The 14,807-nt window shown below is 49.1% G+C and overlaps 2 long non-coding RNA genes across 6 annotated transcripts in view; one reads left to right on the forward strand and one right to left on the reverse strand.

Annotated features, from left to right (window-relative positions):
• Positions 1-14,807, forward strand: part of LOC116668959 — a 199,235-nt gene that overhangs the window by 76,309 nt on the left and 108,119 nt on the right. The gene's annotated exons all lie outside the window — the stretch shown is intronic.
• On the reverse strand, positions 12,468-14,089 carry LOC116668960. The gene is made up of 2 exons (XR_004326285.1): positions 12,780-14,089; positions 12,468-12,636 (listed from the first exon to the last, which is right to left on the reverse strand). It is a non-coding gene; the product is annotated as an uncharacterized LOC116668960 (long non-coding RNA).

Here is a 14,807-nt window from a genome sequence, read left to right on the forward strand (position 1 = left end):
AGCGCCTCAGTTTCCATCTCTGTCAAATGAAAAGAAGAATAATGCCAACTTGACAGTGTTGTTGTGAGATTTAAACAAGATGGAATGCGGACAGTGTCTGGCATGGGGTACACAGAGATAAATCACCTATGTTGTCTGACCTAATAAGTGACAGCCATTATCACTATAATGACTGGGACTGAGAACCAGAAGTGCCCATCACTTGCTGTGTAGTAACAGAACCAGAAGGCCTGGTGACTAGTACAAGACTTCATTTTTTTTTGCTCAGAACCTCACCTCTTGTACAGACCCTCACTTTAAGAAATGAGCCAGTCTAAGAGTGTATCCTATTCTGGTATCCTGCTCTAAGAACTTCTGAACCTCACAAGGGTTTTTAAAAAAAAAAGCATTTATTTCTCCTAACAAGCTGTTACTTAAGAATTGTCAGTTTAGTATTCTCCCTTGCTGCTCTAAATCAATAAGTCAGTTTTACTTCTATCATAACAGCTTTCTCTAATTGAGCAGGGTTTTGCACACTTTAGATGTTATTCGTCTAGTCTCACCTTTGCCTTGTCCTTTTTTGTTACAAACTTTGTCTCTACGGGAGCAAAATGATCATAGAATTGTCAGCAGATGAGTACCACTAAGTCCATTGCCCAAACCAGCCCCAAGCACCAAGTTGAAGGTCTTGCTTGGTTAGTGACCCTCAGGGGATGAACTTTATCTTGGCTCTCCATCTGAAAATGTTACAGGCTCTGTGTTCCTCCATCCTGACCCTGTGTCCCAAAGGGTTTATTTGGGAGACAAAATCCCCAAACCCCTTTTTCTGATGACTGCTGCTGGAGATAGTCACCCTCTAGTTGGGAGCCCAAGAGAGGAGGTACAGAAGCAATTCATTTGGCCATTATTAACTTTCATGGGGTCATCTCAGTCCAAGTCTGCTTCTCCACCAGGCTGGAGACCTGCTCTTTGTGGGATTCTCATTGTAACGCAAACTCTTGTGCATATTTTACAAAATGGCACAACTCCTCCAAGAACTGTCTGGGGTTGCAGTGGCCAGGTTGGAGAATTTCCAGTATGACCCAAATGGTCCATCTTGATGGCGCCTTACACCAGGGAATCAACAAACTTTTTCTGTAAAGGGCAAGATAGTCAATGCTTCAGGCTCTGTGGGACACACGGTCTCTATTGCCGCTCTTCAGCTCTGCCCTTGGGATGCAAAAGCAGTGATAGACAGTACATAAACAAACAGGCATGACGGTGTTCCAGCAAAACCTTATTTACAAAAAAAGTTCAGTAAACTATAGTTTACTCTAGTGCATACCTCACCCGCCAACAACATGATCTCGGCAAAACAGTAAAGGTGGGGCATGGCTGGGAATCAAGACCTCAAGGCCTCTTTGAAAACTTCCAAATGAATGTGATACAATTATCCATTTTAATGGAATATGAATCTGTTCTGCTGTTTTTGTTTTTGTTTGTTGTCGGCTTTTTTGGCTTGTTTGTTTTCAGATTTGTTGAAACCTTTCCTTGTTGAAGAGCATGAGAACAAGCCATTCGATTTTGTGTTTCCTCCTGGAGGAGTCGCAGTCTACTGCTCTAGGGATGAGTATCCTCCCATTCCTGAGATGATCGTTAAACAATTCTGCAAGGCGTTGCTGCTTACTCAAAATTTCCTCTGTCCGTACCACTCCCCATCTTCAGGCAAAGTAGAAAGGACACATGGAATTTTCAAGTTAAACTTAGCCCAGCTTTCAGAAACACTTGAATTTCCCTGGCCCAAAGTCCTGCCCTTGGCTTTAATGATAGCACGATCCCCTCCTTTGAGAGTACAGCACTTTCCTCATAAGCTGGTAACAAGCCTACCCAAGCATCTAGGAATATCACCTCTCATCCCAGACGCTGCCCTGTTAGAAGCAGCAATAGCCAAATACTGAAAGGGAGCCATACAATAGGCCAGTTTTATTATTAACATCCTCCTAATCTATGCCTGCACAACCTAAAACTTGATTTTCTAGAAGAGACATCAGAGAAAGGCAGCCCTTGGACCTTGATGGAAAAAGACATTAGTTATTGCAGACACTTAGGAGAGCGGTAAAACTCCAGGGGTTTGATTTTTGGTTACATGCTTCCCAATGAAAGAAACACAGACCATCCCTGGCAACCCGAAGGCCATCCCAAACAGAAATTTCCCAGGGAGGATGCGTAAGAATCCCCCAGAAGCAGAAAATCTTCAGAAGGAGACTCTAACCTGAGACCTTTCTATTAAGCAGATGAAAGCATGAAATAGACATGCTTCCACATCTTTGTAATAAGATCATTCAGATGGTTGGAGTCACAAATGAACACATTCTCCTCTGTCTAGCAGTCTTCCTTTAATTTTGGCCTATTTCTTTCTAGTTTGCTACTTTGCAGTAATGGTTTGCTGTGCTATAGCATTGGTGCTGCTCCATGGCATAGATTTTATTGAGGAAATGTCTTCGGTGATTGTCATGTTTATTACTGTTGTTGTTGTTTTTATTGTTATTATTATTTTGGTTCTACCCAAAGGAGATGCCAAAGCGATGATCCAGCTATCATTCAGCACCTATATTTTCGACACAGTCTGTGCCCCACTAGGGGACTGTTTTCTGTGTGTGGAAATCAAGCCTTAACTTTTTAGAAATGTTTAGGCATTTAGGCTCTCAGCACCCTCTGAGGAAGATGTCTCAATGAAGCATGCCTCCAGGAACTTACAAAATGAAGTCACATAGACTATTCTAGAAAATTACCTGGAGGAACTATTGATTCACTTTTTCTGTGTACCATCAAAATGGTAATTTCTATAACGAGGGTTATATCATTGGGAAAGGATGACAGAAATGTATCATTAACCTAAGCTGATGTTACAAATAAACTTCCATAGTTTTGAGGTTCATGGGGCAAATCTAAACTCTTTGGCCCAATGGAAATGGACAATCAACTAGCTTTAGATTTTCTGTTAGCTAGTCTAGGAGTTATCTGTGCCATTGACATTTTGTGTCACACTTGGATAACTATTACTGATGAGATATAACAATCTATTTTGAAACTGAAGGAGATGGCACCTTTCTGTCTAAGGTAAACCCAAATGGACTCCAGAACATGATTTTTAACCTGGGTTCAATAATGTGGGATTCTTCAAAGTCTAAAGATCACCCTTTTCCTCTTCATGTCCATAGTGGTTGCCAAGTGTAGACTCTCCAGAGTCTTGACCGTGGGTGTACAGATATAATCACATCATATGACCCAGCAACTCATCACCTGACAGATGGAACAGGGAGATTAGTCCAGCTCAAAATTGTTGTTTCTGAGATGATAGTGTCACTGAGAATCCTGACAGTGATGGAGAGGCTGCTTTTGTGGTTGACCCTTTGATTTGGCCACAGAATGGCCGTAGAGGGGAGGGCCTGGAGGATAAGAACCAGCACCCCACTTCCATCAATTATGCCGTTATCACCACAGAAGGTCTGGATTTCCATAACACTTTGTTCTTCACTCATCACCTCACCTCACTTGAACCGACCTTTGCCTTAAAAAAATAATCAGTCCAAGTACTGGTTCCACTTCTGCTATCCACCTTCTACTAAGACAACGAAAACCATAGCCTGACTTCTTCTAAGGAGACTTCGTTTCAGCCTTCTCTGTGAGGCGCCCTACCTCAATGCAATAGGTCAGTAAAACTCAGTTTGCTTGTATCATCATAGGTTACCTTTGGGGGAGGAGGCTTTTTCATAGGAGTTATCTTGGATCTGTTTTAGTAGCTTACATTTGCCAATACCTGGCCTAGAATCCTCTGAAAAAATTCATGTTAGGTGTTCTTGTGACAAAAAAATTTGAATTTTTTTTTTTTTTTGGAAAAGAGCTATTTGAATCATGGAAGAGACCCAGCATGCATGCCTTAATTAATTAGTTAATTAATTGCCTTATTTATTCAGCAACCATATTGGATAGTTGTTCTGCGCAGGACCCTGTGCTGGGTGGCAGGAAGGCAGCAGTGAGCAGGACAGACGTGGTGCTGCCCCTGTGTAGCTCACAGAGGTGTTTCTTGAAAGCCTGTGCAGTGTTTGGCCCCCCTCATTAGTTCAGCTGGCTCCACCTCATCCGTAGCCCATGGCTGGGGGGATGCCCTGGGAATTACCCAGGGCAGAATAGTTTCTTTGCTCTACAGCTGCTGCAGTAAGTTCATGTGCTCAGAATTCCCTTGAGATAATAGAATTAAAGCATTGGAAGGGAACTTGGACATAGTTAGCCAATCTTTTATTCTGTAAATTATATAAATTGTATTTATTTTATAAATTAGAAAACCGAGGCCCAGAGATATTGAGAAACTTGTTCAGGACCATGGAGCAAGTGTGTTTGCTTGTGTGTGTGTGTGTGTGTGTGTGTGTATGTGGGATTGTGTGCAAAAGAGGGGGGTAAAAATCATATATTTTAAATCAAATGAGTCAGAATCAAGGTCATTAAAAATGGGGTTTCTGGGAGAACCCCCTTTGGTTATGAACGCCAAGGCTTTATTTTTAAAAGTAAAAGATTGTTCAGTTTGAGTATTGAAGCCTCGGTGTCTGTTTTGGAACAACAGAATTTTTAAAACTTGGATTTAAAAATGTCACATAAATTGCTCAGAAACATCCTCTACTCTTTACATAAAGCTCACATTCCTGTCACTGTGTTGTCAATAGAAACAGCACCTTATAGCCCAAAGCTGATGTCTGGAGGGTGAGGGTGGGCAGGGAGTAAGTCCTTTAAGAGGCATTAGGCCTCTTTCCCTGAGCAGACGGGCATTCTGAGACAGAAGGCGTCTCTCAGAGACAGAGACCCTCTGCCCACCTCTTCTGAGTTGAGTTAGGCTTGGTCCTCCCAGATTGCTGACCCCTGAGTGACCCTTCCAAATCCAGATAATCCTTTGAGGGTCAACCTACCATCCCATCACCAGCAGCTCCATCAGAGTCTGGAAATGTCCTGGGCTGGGATGAAGGGAAGCCAAGGCCCCTTGGGACTGTCCCCCTCAGCAGTAGAGACGGTCTTTCAGGTCTGGTGTGAGGTCTGGCAGAGACGCCCCAGGCCAGGGAGTCGGGACAGTCTTGTTTCTTTCCCAAATTGAGATTGTTGAAGGAAGAGGGACTTCACTGAGAACCAGCCTGGATCAAAATTTGCTTTCTTCTTTTGGGGTCTATTCTGCCTATCAGAGGCGCTCCACAGGGATGGCTGAAAACGGCGCAGGGGTATCACAAAGGGAATGGAACCATATGAGGGAGGATAAACCCCAGAGAATCCGAAGCTGTTCCCAGACAGGGGAGTCAACTAGAGGAGAGATCAACAGAGACAAACTTAATCCTTGTCCTCAGAGAGACCTGCCCACTGGGCTTTAGCAAAAGCCTCTGTGCTTTTTCTCCGTTCCTGGAGAACTTAGACAAAATAGCCTTGAGCCCCACGAGGCAGGGGAGCAGAAGGCCCTCCCCAAACTGGACCGGGGCCTTTGTGGGTCTGATGAGTTCTGAGTCTGGAGGGACTGAGAGGGGCTGGCAATTGGGAACAAGGGCTGTTGGGGAAGGGAGGCTTCAGAGTGTCTTCAGCATTGGGAAGAACCTTTGAGATCATCTCATTCAATCTCTTCACTCTGGGGGATGAATGCTGAGGAACAGAGAGGGCAAGGCCCATCCTATGTCACACAGGACCTGTCACATTTCAGATGCAGAATTCCTGACTCCCAGTCAAATCCTTTTCCCAAATCCTCACCCTGAGTGGGAGTTTCGGTTTGATTTTTGTTCGCTCGTTCATTCATTCATTCAATCATTCATTCGTGTGTTTCTTAAATAGCAGCTTTGTGCCCTGCCAAGGGTAAGATCTGTGGAAGAGTCAGAGGAAACTCACCATGTTACCTTTGCACCTCAGGAATTTAAAGTCTAAACACACACATGCACACACACACGTGTGCACAAGAACATGCATGCACACGCAAACACACACACACAATGAAGTTGTGATAGAGAGCAGTACATAGTGTCTCATAGTCACAATGACCTTAAGGACACAAAGTGTTACAGGAGATCAAAGCATGAGGAATGGCATGTGCTGGGGTGGGGACCACTCTAATGCTCAAAGAGCACATCTGACCTGTCCCTCAGAGATAGTGTATTTTATGTGTCTGCAAATCTCCCCAGGCCCTGGCTTGCACAATGCCAGGATCGTTGGGATGGAATTGATTTGAATTGAAATGGAGCTTAGCTAAGTGTAAGGACAAGTGATGACCCAGGTAGTGAGTACATCAGAAAAGTGGGGGAGGGGGAAAGGTGCATGAAAAAGGTGAGAAAGAGAAGGGCATTCTGGGTTGAAGGAATAGCTAAAGGATAACATTAGCCATCATTTATTGATGCATCAGACGCTAAGTAATTTAAGTTTATATACATGGTCTCATTTAGTCCCCATGGTAAGCAAATGTGATGGTGCCATTATTATCCCCAAATTATAGATGGGGACATAGGCACAGACAGAATAAGTAACTGTTCTAATTAGGAAATAGCAGACTTGGAACTCAAATGCAGGTGTTCTGGCTTCAGAGTCTACCCGGCTCTGAGCTGTATGAGAGGGCTTCTGTGTGCTCAAACGGCATAGCATTGTTTGAACAAAAATGAACATTCCTCTCAAGAGTACGGGAGGGGAGAACTGTGGAAGTATAAGGTGGTCTAAGCATTGAGAAAAATGAGGTGGCAACATGTGTAGAAAGAGCGTTAAGGGCATGCACAGTCTTTGACCCCGTATTTTCACTTCCAGAAACGTATCCAAAGGAAATAATCAGAAATGGGCAGGAAGCTGTACAGTTGGAAATGACCTAAATGTTGTTCGATGGGGATTGGTTAAATAAATTGGTAGCATATTTATACAGCAAAATATTATGCAGGCTTTAAAAATTAAAAATCACCTTTGCTCCTCTTTGGTCTGTGTCTTAAGGGTGCTTTGAGGAAATAAGAGAGAGGTCTGTGAAAAGAAGCAGGGGTGAGCCCCTCTGTCAGGAGAGTAAGATGCTGAAACTGGGACCCCTGGATAGTTCTGGGGGAGGCAGGGAGGCCAGGCAGAGGTGAGGCCCACAGAGGGGGACTGAGACTTGGCTCCAAATAATCATGGCGCAGAGGAGGGGTTGCAGCCCGCCAGCAGCCAGCCTGGGCCCTGGCACTGGCTCCAGTCTCTGGGTTTAAAGAGCTTTAAAAGCTTATTAAAAAGGTTCCTTAGACATCAAATGGCTCTTAAAAATCAATATTTTGATGGTTTAAGCGCAAGAGAATCAGAAACATATGGATCAAATTGCCCTCGAATTATACACACTTAAAAAAAATGTGTTGGTCTTTAGCAAGCCCCAAATATTTGAAAAACAGATAGAGACATTTTCCTCATCTCCAGACAGAGCTCAGCTAGGTCAACTTGAAGAGTCCAAAGAGGGGGTAGGTGGGAATGGGGCAGGTTCAGAGGGAGACATGAGGAAATTCCTCCAGCTGGAGCCTTCTCATAAGCAGGGCTGCAGGGGTCAACTGTGTGTGTGAAACTGTGTGTGTGTGTGTGTGTGTGTGTGTGTGTTTGTGTGTGTGTGTGCGCGCGCGCGCGTGTATGTGCACATAAGCATATATGAATGAACATGGGTGCACATTCTCCCCTGTGTCTGTGCCCCATTTGTATCTGTGTGTTCAGTACTATCTCCGCAAGCAGCCTGGGCCCTCCTGCAGTGGGTGTGGTGCTGCTCATCCCTGGAAGCTTCAAGCTGGGACAGACACGGGCATCACCTAGCCCAGAGGTGATCCAAGATTCCTCAGCTCTGAGCTTGGTCTGCAAAGGAAATCTTAGGGATGAAGCCCAGTGTGGAACCAATAAGACTGAAGCTACTATGGCCTGTTTCTCTCCTATAGAATGCCTGGACTCTGAGAGCAGAGATCTCAGCCCAAATCCTCATTTTGCAGAGAAGGATACTGAGGCTTAAAGCAGGAGGACCCACGGCACATGAGCAGAGCCAGAGGAAAAGCTATCATACGTGTCAGTTCAGCTTATCTCAGTCCAAACCAATGCATATTTACTGCTCCCTCCCCTTCCTTCTGCCCCAGCACAAAGTCCTACTTGGGCTGATGGGTGGCAGAGCCCAGGGGACCTTGGTGCCCGTCTTTAGGTGACAGAAGAAGTTGTGGAGATGACTCTGGCTGTGCGGGGCCTCTCCTGTCCTTAATTCCCCCTCTGGGTGAAGGTAGCTGGGTTGGGAGTAGGGAGCTCCCGCTTTTGAAATCTGCTTCTGGAGCCTTAAGAAGGAGATGGGGGGAGGGTGATACAGGCTCAGTGGTAGAGTTCATGCTTAGCATGCACGAGGTCCTTGGTTCTATCACCAGTACCTCCATTTGAAAAAAAAAAAAAAAGAAGAAGGAGGAGGAAGAGGGGACAGGCTACATCTAGAGGTCTGGACTGAGGACAAAATGGCTCCAGAGGAAACAGGATGGGGACCAGCTGGTTTCCCATCTCCAGCCCCTCTAGCCTGTGTGGTTTAGGCCTTTCATGGTCCCCCCACCCAGCTGTCCAAGGGAGAGGCCTGGGTGGGAGCTCAGTGCATGGGAAGGGATGGTGTGACGCAGCAGGCCCCTGGGGCGTCCCTGGGGCACCCCACCTCCCTGGCTAGACCATTTCTGGGCTGGGAGTTGGCCTTCCTCATTTGGACCCCCTGAGCCTCCATTTCTCTCGCCCCAAGGAATGTGCTAGGTCCCAGGCTTTGTAACACCTCCAAAGGACAAGGGGCTAGTTCTCTGTTCTTGCCTCAAGGATGCTTGGGGAGCAGTGGCCTTTGTCAGACGTGGGGGCTCACCGGCCCATTAGGCAGGCTCTAGTTGTCTCCTCTGCCTCTCCACCCCCACCAGCGCCGCCAAGGAGGCTTGGTAATTATTGCAATGATTTCCACCTCGGTGGGCAGGTCTCATTGGCCAGAACTGAGGCTTGGGGCACTCTCCCCACCCCATATACAGAGGGGCTGAGGAGTGGGGAGGAGGAGAGGGAGGGAATATCAGCAACAGAAATGAGGGAGAGATGGACGGGGTGGGCAAGGGTACCAAAGCGGATGGGCAACTTGCTGGCGTCCAAGTCTGGCTGAGCACAGGACTGTGGGACAGGGCGGACCTCTAGCAGCCGGCCACTGCAGCATCGCCATCATTAGGATGCCGAGCGAGGAAAACTGGCCGTGTCAGCTGCCATGTAGATTCTTTACAGCCCTGTCCTCGAGGCTTTCTTCCAGCAGTGCCTGGCTGAAGTAGGGGAGACCAAGTGAAAAATGGGATTGCATTGAGGTCTGGGAGGAGAGCGTCCGTGGGGAGCAAACTGAGGTCCCAAGACCTTGCCTGACCTCCATGGAGTGACTCAGAGAAGCTGAGGCCTGGCAACAGATCCCTGAGGACCACCACCCCCTTGGCTGGGACAATTCGCATGTGGCCTGAAAAATGCAAAAAGGAAAATGAGAAGGGAAGTAAATTCTCTTTTCAACACAGAAAGGACAGGGAGTAGAAAACGACACCAGCTCAAGGTTCCTCTTTCCGGACATGTGCTTCTCCCTGTCACCTCTGTGCCCGGCCCCTGGAGACTCCACACAGAGAGAAACGAAAGACTGGAGATCCAGCTCCCTGGTCAGGACGAGGCATCTGGGCCTTGCAGAAGCAACATGTAGTCCAGCTATGGAATCTGATTTATTATTTTTTTAAGTTTGGGCTGTTTTCTATCCAGGCCAGGGCTGGGAGGGAAAAGCTCCGAGCATCCTGCTCAGCTTGTCCTACTGGAGGGAGTCTGATGGAGGAGAAAACACAAATGGGAGGGGAGGCCTGGAAGTTGACCTGACCTGGTTCTACCTACCTGAGCTATGTGGCCGCTCATTTCTTTACTCATTTCACAAACATTTATTGAGCACCTACTGTGTGCTCAGCACTATCCCGGGAGCTGGGATAAAGGTGGTGAATGAAACAGACTCAAGCCCTTCCCTCCAGAAGGTGAGAGTCTGGCTAGCAAGACAAACTTCAGATAAACACACAGGAAATCAGAAGGGAACAGAGGGATTGCAGGCAGAGCTCTTCAGACGGGAGTTCAGACAGGTCCTCTCGGAGGGACAGTGTTCAAGCTGAGACCTCACAGATAAGAACGAGCTAGCCACATAGAGATCTGAGGAAAGACAGAGATCCAGGGAGGAGGCAGCCTGTGCAGTGGCTGGAGTGAGGCCTTCCATCCCTCGCCAAGCCTCCATTTCCCTGTTTGCAATGGGGAGGCTGACACCTCATGGGCTTTGATGATGGATCAAGGGAGAAGGACGTGTCCGGTCAGACTCAGCGGCCATTGGATTCTGTTCCCATGTTTATGGCAAGATGGCTGCCCCCTCCTCTTCTTCCATAGGGAGGCACCATCATCCTTATCCTCCTTAAAAAGTAAACCACTCTGGGGGGGTTGTCTCTCAGCCTTATCAGCTCCCACTTCTTAGTCTGAATTCAGTAACCAGGATCTATCAGGAGGCCAGATTGCATAGATGGACAAGTGCTTGGACCTGAGACAGAATTGGGGAGAAGAGACCGGGTCTTCCTGACAGGAACCCCTCGGGGATGCCCCAGTGTGTGGCATGATGTCTGGAACAGAGCAGGAGCTCTGTATAGGTTTGCTGAGTGAATCAGCATACGTTCCCCACAACCTAACCCGCAGAATAGAGTCTTCTGGGCAAGGAGAGTTCTCTGGGGTCCCTTACTCCCTACCCTGTCCTTTTTCTTGCTTCAGTTCTTCTTTCTAGCCTTCCCCCAACTTTTCTTGCCAGTGATACTAACGTTCCCACTTTCCCGTGGACACTTGGCTGGGCCAGAGGGATCGCGTGCGTGTGTGCGGGCACGCGGGCTGTGAGGGGGCTGGAGACAAAGGCCCCAGAGTGAGATTCAGGGCACAGCTGAACTGCCCTGAACTTTCTTTTTTGTTTTCAAGGAAATGCATAATCCAAGAACCACCCACGGCCCTGGCGGCCCTGCTAAGCAGGGCTGGAATGTGCTGCCTTTCCCGTTAGTAATTGTTTTTTCTGGTTAGCCTGTAACCCTTCCCCTGCCATTCCCGGTTGCTGGGGCAAGTCCCTCCCTTTGGGGCATCAGCAGAGCTGGGGTGGACACCTAGGCTGCCCTCTGCCAGGTTTCTCCAAACTCTCCTGCCCCACCCCCCAGGGCATGGCCAATGGGGTCGAGGACCTGACCTTGGCATTGCATCACAGACCATCTGCCAGCACAGTGATTCCTTCCCCACCCCGCTGTTTGCCTCCGCTCTTGCAAGAGGTGCTGGGGGCTGCCAAGGACTGGTGGACCCTAGAGGGCAGCCCAGTTTTGCCTGGGGCTGACTGGCCTTTGTTACAGTGGCTGTGTGTCCCACTGTGGCCATGTCCATGATTGTGAGTGGGTGTTGGTACGAGCCTGTGGAAGAATGTGAGTGTGTGGGTGGCTGTGATCTGGGACACCAAGGGCCCACTTGCGGCCTCAGTGTGTGTGTGCGTGTGCATGTGTGTGTGTGTCCTGGGCGGGAAAAGAGGCTTTCTCCAGAGCTGACTCAGCATTTCTCTTTCCCACCCACCCTGAGCCTTTCCCCAGGAAGGAGGCAACACTCTTGATCCCTGTGTTTCTGCCATTGGCTATCCCACCCCTACCAAAAGGAGGGGACAGACAGCACCCTGGGCCCTGTCCCAGTTCAGTCCTTGTCTCTAATCCTTGGGACTCAAGAGGTCAGAGGTTTGCCCTATTTCCCTACCCTCCCAGCCGGGCCCTGCATCCTCTGGTCCTCGGGGACCTGGAGCCCTCTGGCTGCATGTCCTGAGGTGGCTGTAGCTCATGGCCAGGCTTCTGCTTAGATGGAGGTGGCCTCTGCAGAGTAAGAAGAGGCACTGGAGTGTCCCTTGCTGCACCTCAATACCACCTCTCTCCACAGTGACTACAGCTGGCTCATCCTCAGATGGGCTTAACATACCGCTTTTCATTCTTAGAATGAACACTGCTGCCCCGGGTAGGGAGTGGGCGCCTGGGTGGACTGGGATCCCCACTCTCCAGGAGGTCTGCGCCTGCGAGAGTGGGAGCTCAGGATCACGGAGGGGCTGGGAAGTCAGGCGGGTGCGGAGAGTGGGGGCTGCTCCTCCAGCCTCGCCCGACAAAGTCTCAGGTCGCAGCATTAGGGTAGAGGCCCGCCTATGCCCTGAGCAGCTGGCAGGAGAGGCAGTGCCAAGGCCCGGTCCAGTGTGGCCACTGAACATTTGGTGCGAATCAAAGGCTTTTTCCAGCCAGGAGAGGAATGCTGCCGAGCGGGGTTTGGGAACAGGCCTGGCAGGGCAAACACTGCCCTAATTGAGGCCCTTCTAGACTTTTAATTACAAGCAGTGTTTTCCCAAGCTTCCTAAATTGACCGTGGAGACCCGCTGGTGTTATTGCCCATGCCAGGGACAGGGAAAAAAAATGTTGTTAAAGCTTTTTCAGCAAGGTTTATTTTAGCCATGTTTTGAGGTGGAAGAGCTCACACCAGCGGAAGCCAGAGCCATTTTTCTCAGAAGGCCTCCTCCAGACACGGAGAGACGAATGCCCACAGGTGTGATCAGACACTCAGATAGAACACGCAAACACAGACAGACACCTGTAGAGAAAGACACAGGTACAGACAGACGCGGTCATGGGGACGCGGCTGCAGATGCTGTAAACACAAGGCTGGAAATCCAACCCAAGCACCCGGAGCATTTGAGAAAGAAAACATTGTTCCTGGCTCCGCCCGATCCATACCTCCGCCTCCATCTCCTCCCAACCTGCAGGCTGGCCGGGCCTGGGCCTGCTTCAGTGTCCCCGTCCCCTTTGCAAGGCCTGTTTCCAAGGCCCAGGACAGACTGCAAACCCTCAGCTGGGTGTTCCTTATGCCAGAGACACCTTTGTCCTGCTCTTGTCCCAGGCCCCAGGGAACGTGCCTGTCTGCGAAGGAAGGCCGTGTTCTTGTCTGTGGAAAAGAGGACACAACGTCAACACCCCAGCTGAATCCTTGGGGCGTCTTCCAAGAGAAACATCCATAGGGTTCTGGAGGCAGCCGGTCCAGGTTATAGATGCAGAAAACAGAGGTGCTGCTGGACACACGAGTGCTGAGCTCTGCTTATGTCCAAGCATCCCCTGGATTCCAGGACTCCTTTCAGGCAACAAAATCTGGATCCTCATGGCTGGGGCCCCAGGAGCCTGCACTTCATACCATTGCTCGCCACGGCATCTTGAACACTGGAAGTAATCAGTCTGTTCGCTGAGTCGGTGAATGGTTAATGCTGGGCTCTGGGGGCCCCTGACAGCTCTGAAGGACAGAGTACGTTCCCCACAACGTTGGTGATCTGAGAGAGAAGCCCCCGAGGACCCCTCCCACCTTCTTCCCTTTCCCTTCCCCTCCATGCTGTGGCTCTGAAAGCCCAGGCAGACTCTAGAATCCCTTCCTAGTGTTCAGCTACGAGCCCAGGCATGGTGCACAGTAGAAATGGGCAAGGGGAGGGCTCCTGAATGGGAGGGAGGCCAGAGACAACTACGCCTGTCATCTTGCCAAGGGTCCCCTTGGGCTGGGGAGCGCCCGGACAGGGCAGGAGGCCAGAGGCCAGGAGCAGAAGGAGGCCCTTTAGCCGGTGCTTGGGCGGGGTGAGCCTCAGTGGCCGTTACAGGCCGTTGCTATCATCCCTTATCTGGGGCTCCTGGCTCTTACACCACGTCCCAAATCACCCCTGGAGTCGGGGGCCCCTGCCGCTCCCTCCCCAAACAGACCGTTATTGGGTTTCCGTTGTTTGGGGAGGGGGTGAGGAGCTGTCTGCTTAATTAATCATTTTAGGCCACCCTGGGAAACTCATTAAGCCACCTCAGGGCTTGGAGCAGGAACACTGCTCTCAAAAGTTGGAACTTTCTGATCTGCCCCATTGGGGTCCACTTTCCTTTCCACTCATGTGCACACATGTGCATGAGAGTGCCTGTGTGCGCATGTGAATGTGTGTGTGAGAGAGAGAGCCAGCGTGCCCTGGTATCCACGATTGTGTGTGTGTTTGCGTTTCCTAGATTCTACAAGGAACTTCCCCTGATTCTTCTTAATTACCAGCCAAGAAGAAATTCAAGATGCTGAGAGCAAAGGTCAAACTCCACCTGTTTTCCCTGCACTTCATTTTCTGGCAGTTCCCACAATAGTACAGATAAGTAAAAGATTAAGGCAATCTTTTCTAATTAAAGTAATTAAAAAACGGCGATGATTGCACCTTTCATCTGAAAGGGAAAATATTTACTCATCCAAACTGCAGGCCCTTAAAAGCATTCAGGAGGTCTATTTTGACAAACAGATCCTCCTCCCCTCCCCCAGTCCATTCTCTCTCCTCCAGGACACACACACACACACAAAGGCAGGTTTATTTAACAAGAGGTGGCCTGACAGGGGCACCCTAAAAGCTGGGCAGGAGGATGGGAGCCTGTAGCAAGTTGAGAGCAAGTGGACAGTTCAGCTGAATCCCTGCCAGGCTCTGCAGGGATTTCAGGGCTATAGGGGTTTTGATTTGACCAATCAATGTTGTACTGTTGTTCCTTCTTCCCCCAGGGTCACCCCCCAAGGGCCCCCTGACTCCCTCTGAACATCTCCTCTCTTTTGGCCTCTTCCCTCTGAACTAGCTGGCATGAAGAGCTCAAAATGAAAGGCTGGATGTAGCCTGTGCATCTGCCCATCTTTCCATTTTTGTGATCAACATGCCTGAATTAAGTTGCCTCTGTGCTTGACATCAACACTGAAGGGGCCCTTTGGGGATGTGTGACATG

This window comes from Camelus ferus, chromosome 15, assembly GCF_009834535.1.
Source record: "Camelus ferus isolate YT-003-E chromosome 15, BCGSAC_Cfer_1.0, whole genome shotgun sequence".
Lineage (NCBI taxonomy): Eukaryota > Metazoa > Chordata > Mammalia > Artiodactyla > Camelidae > Camelus > Camelus ferus.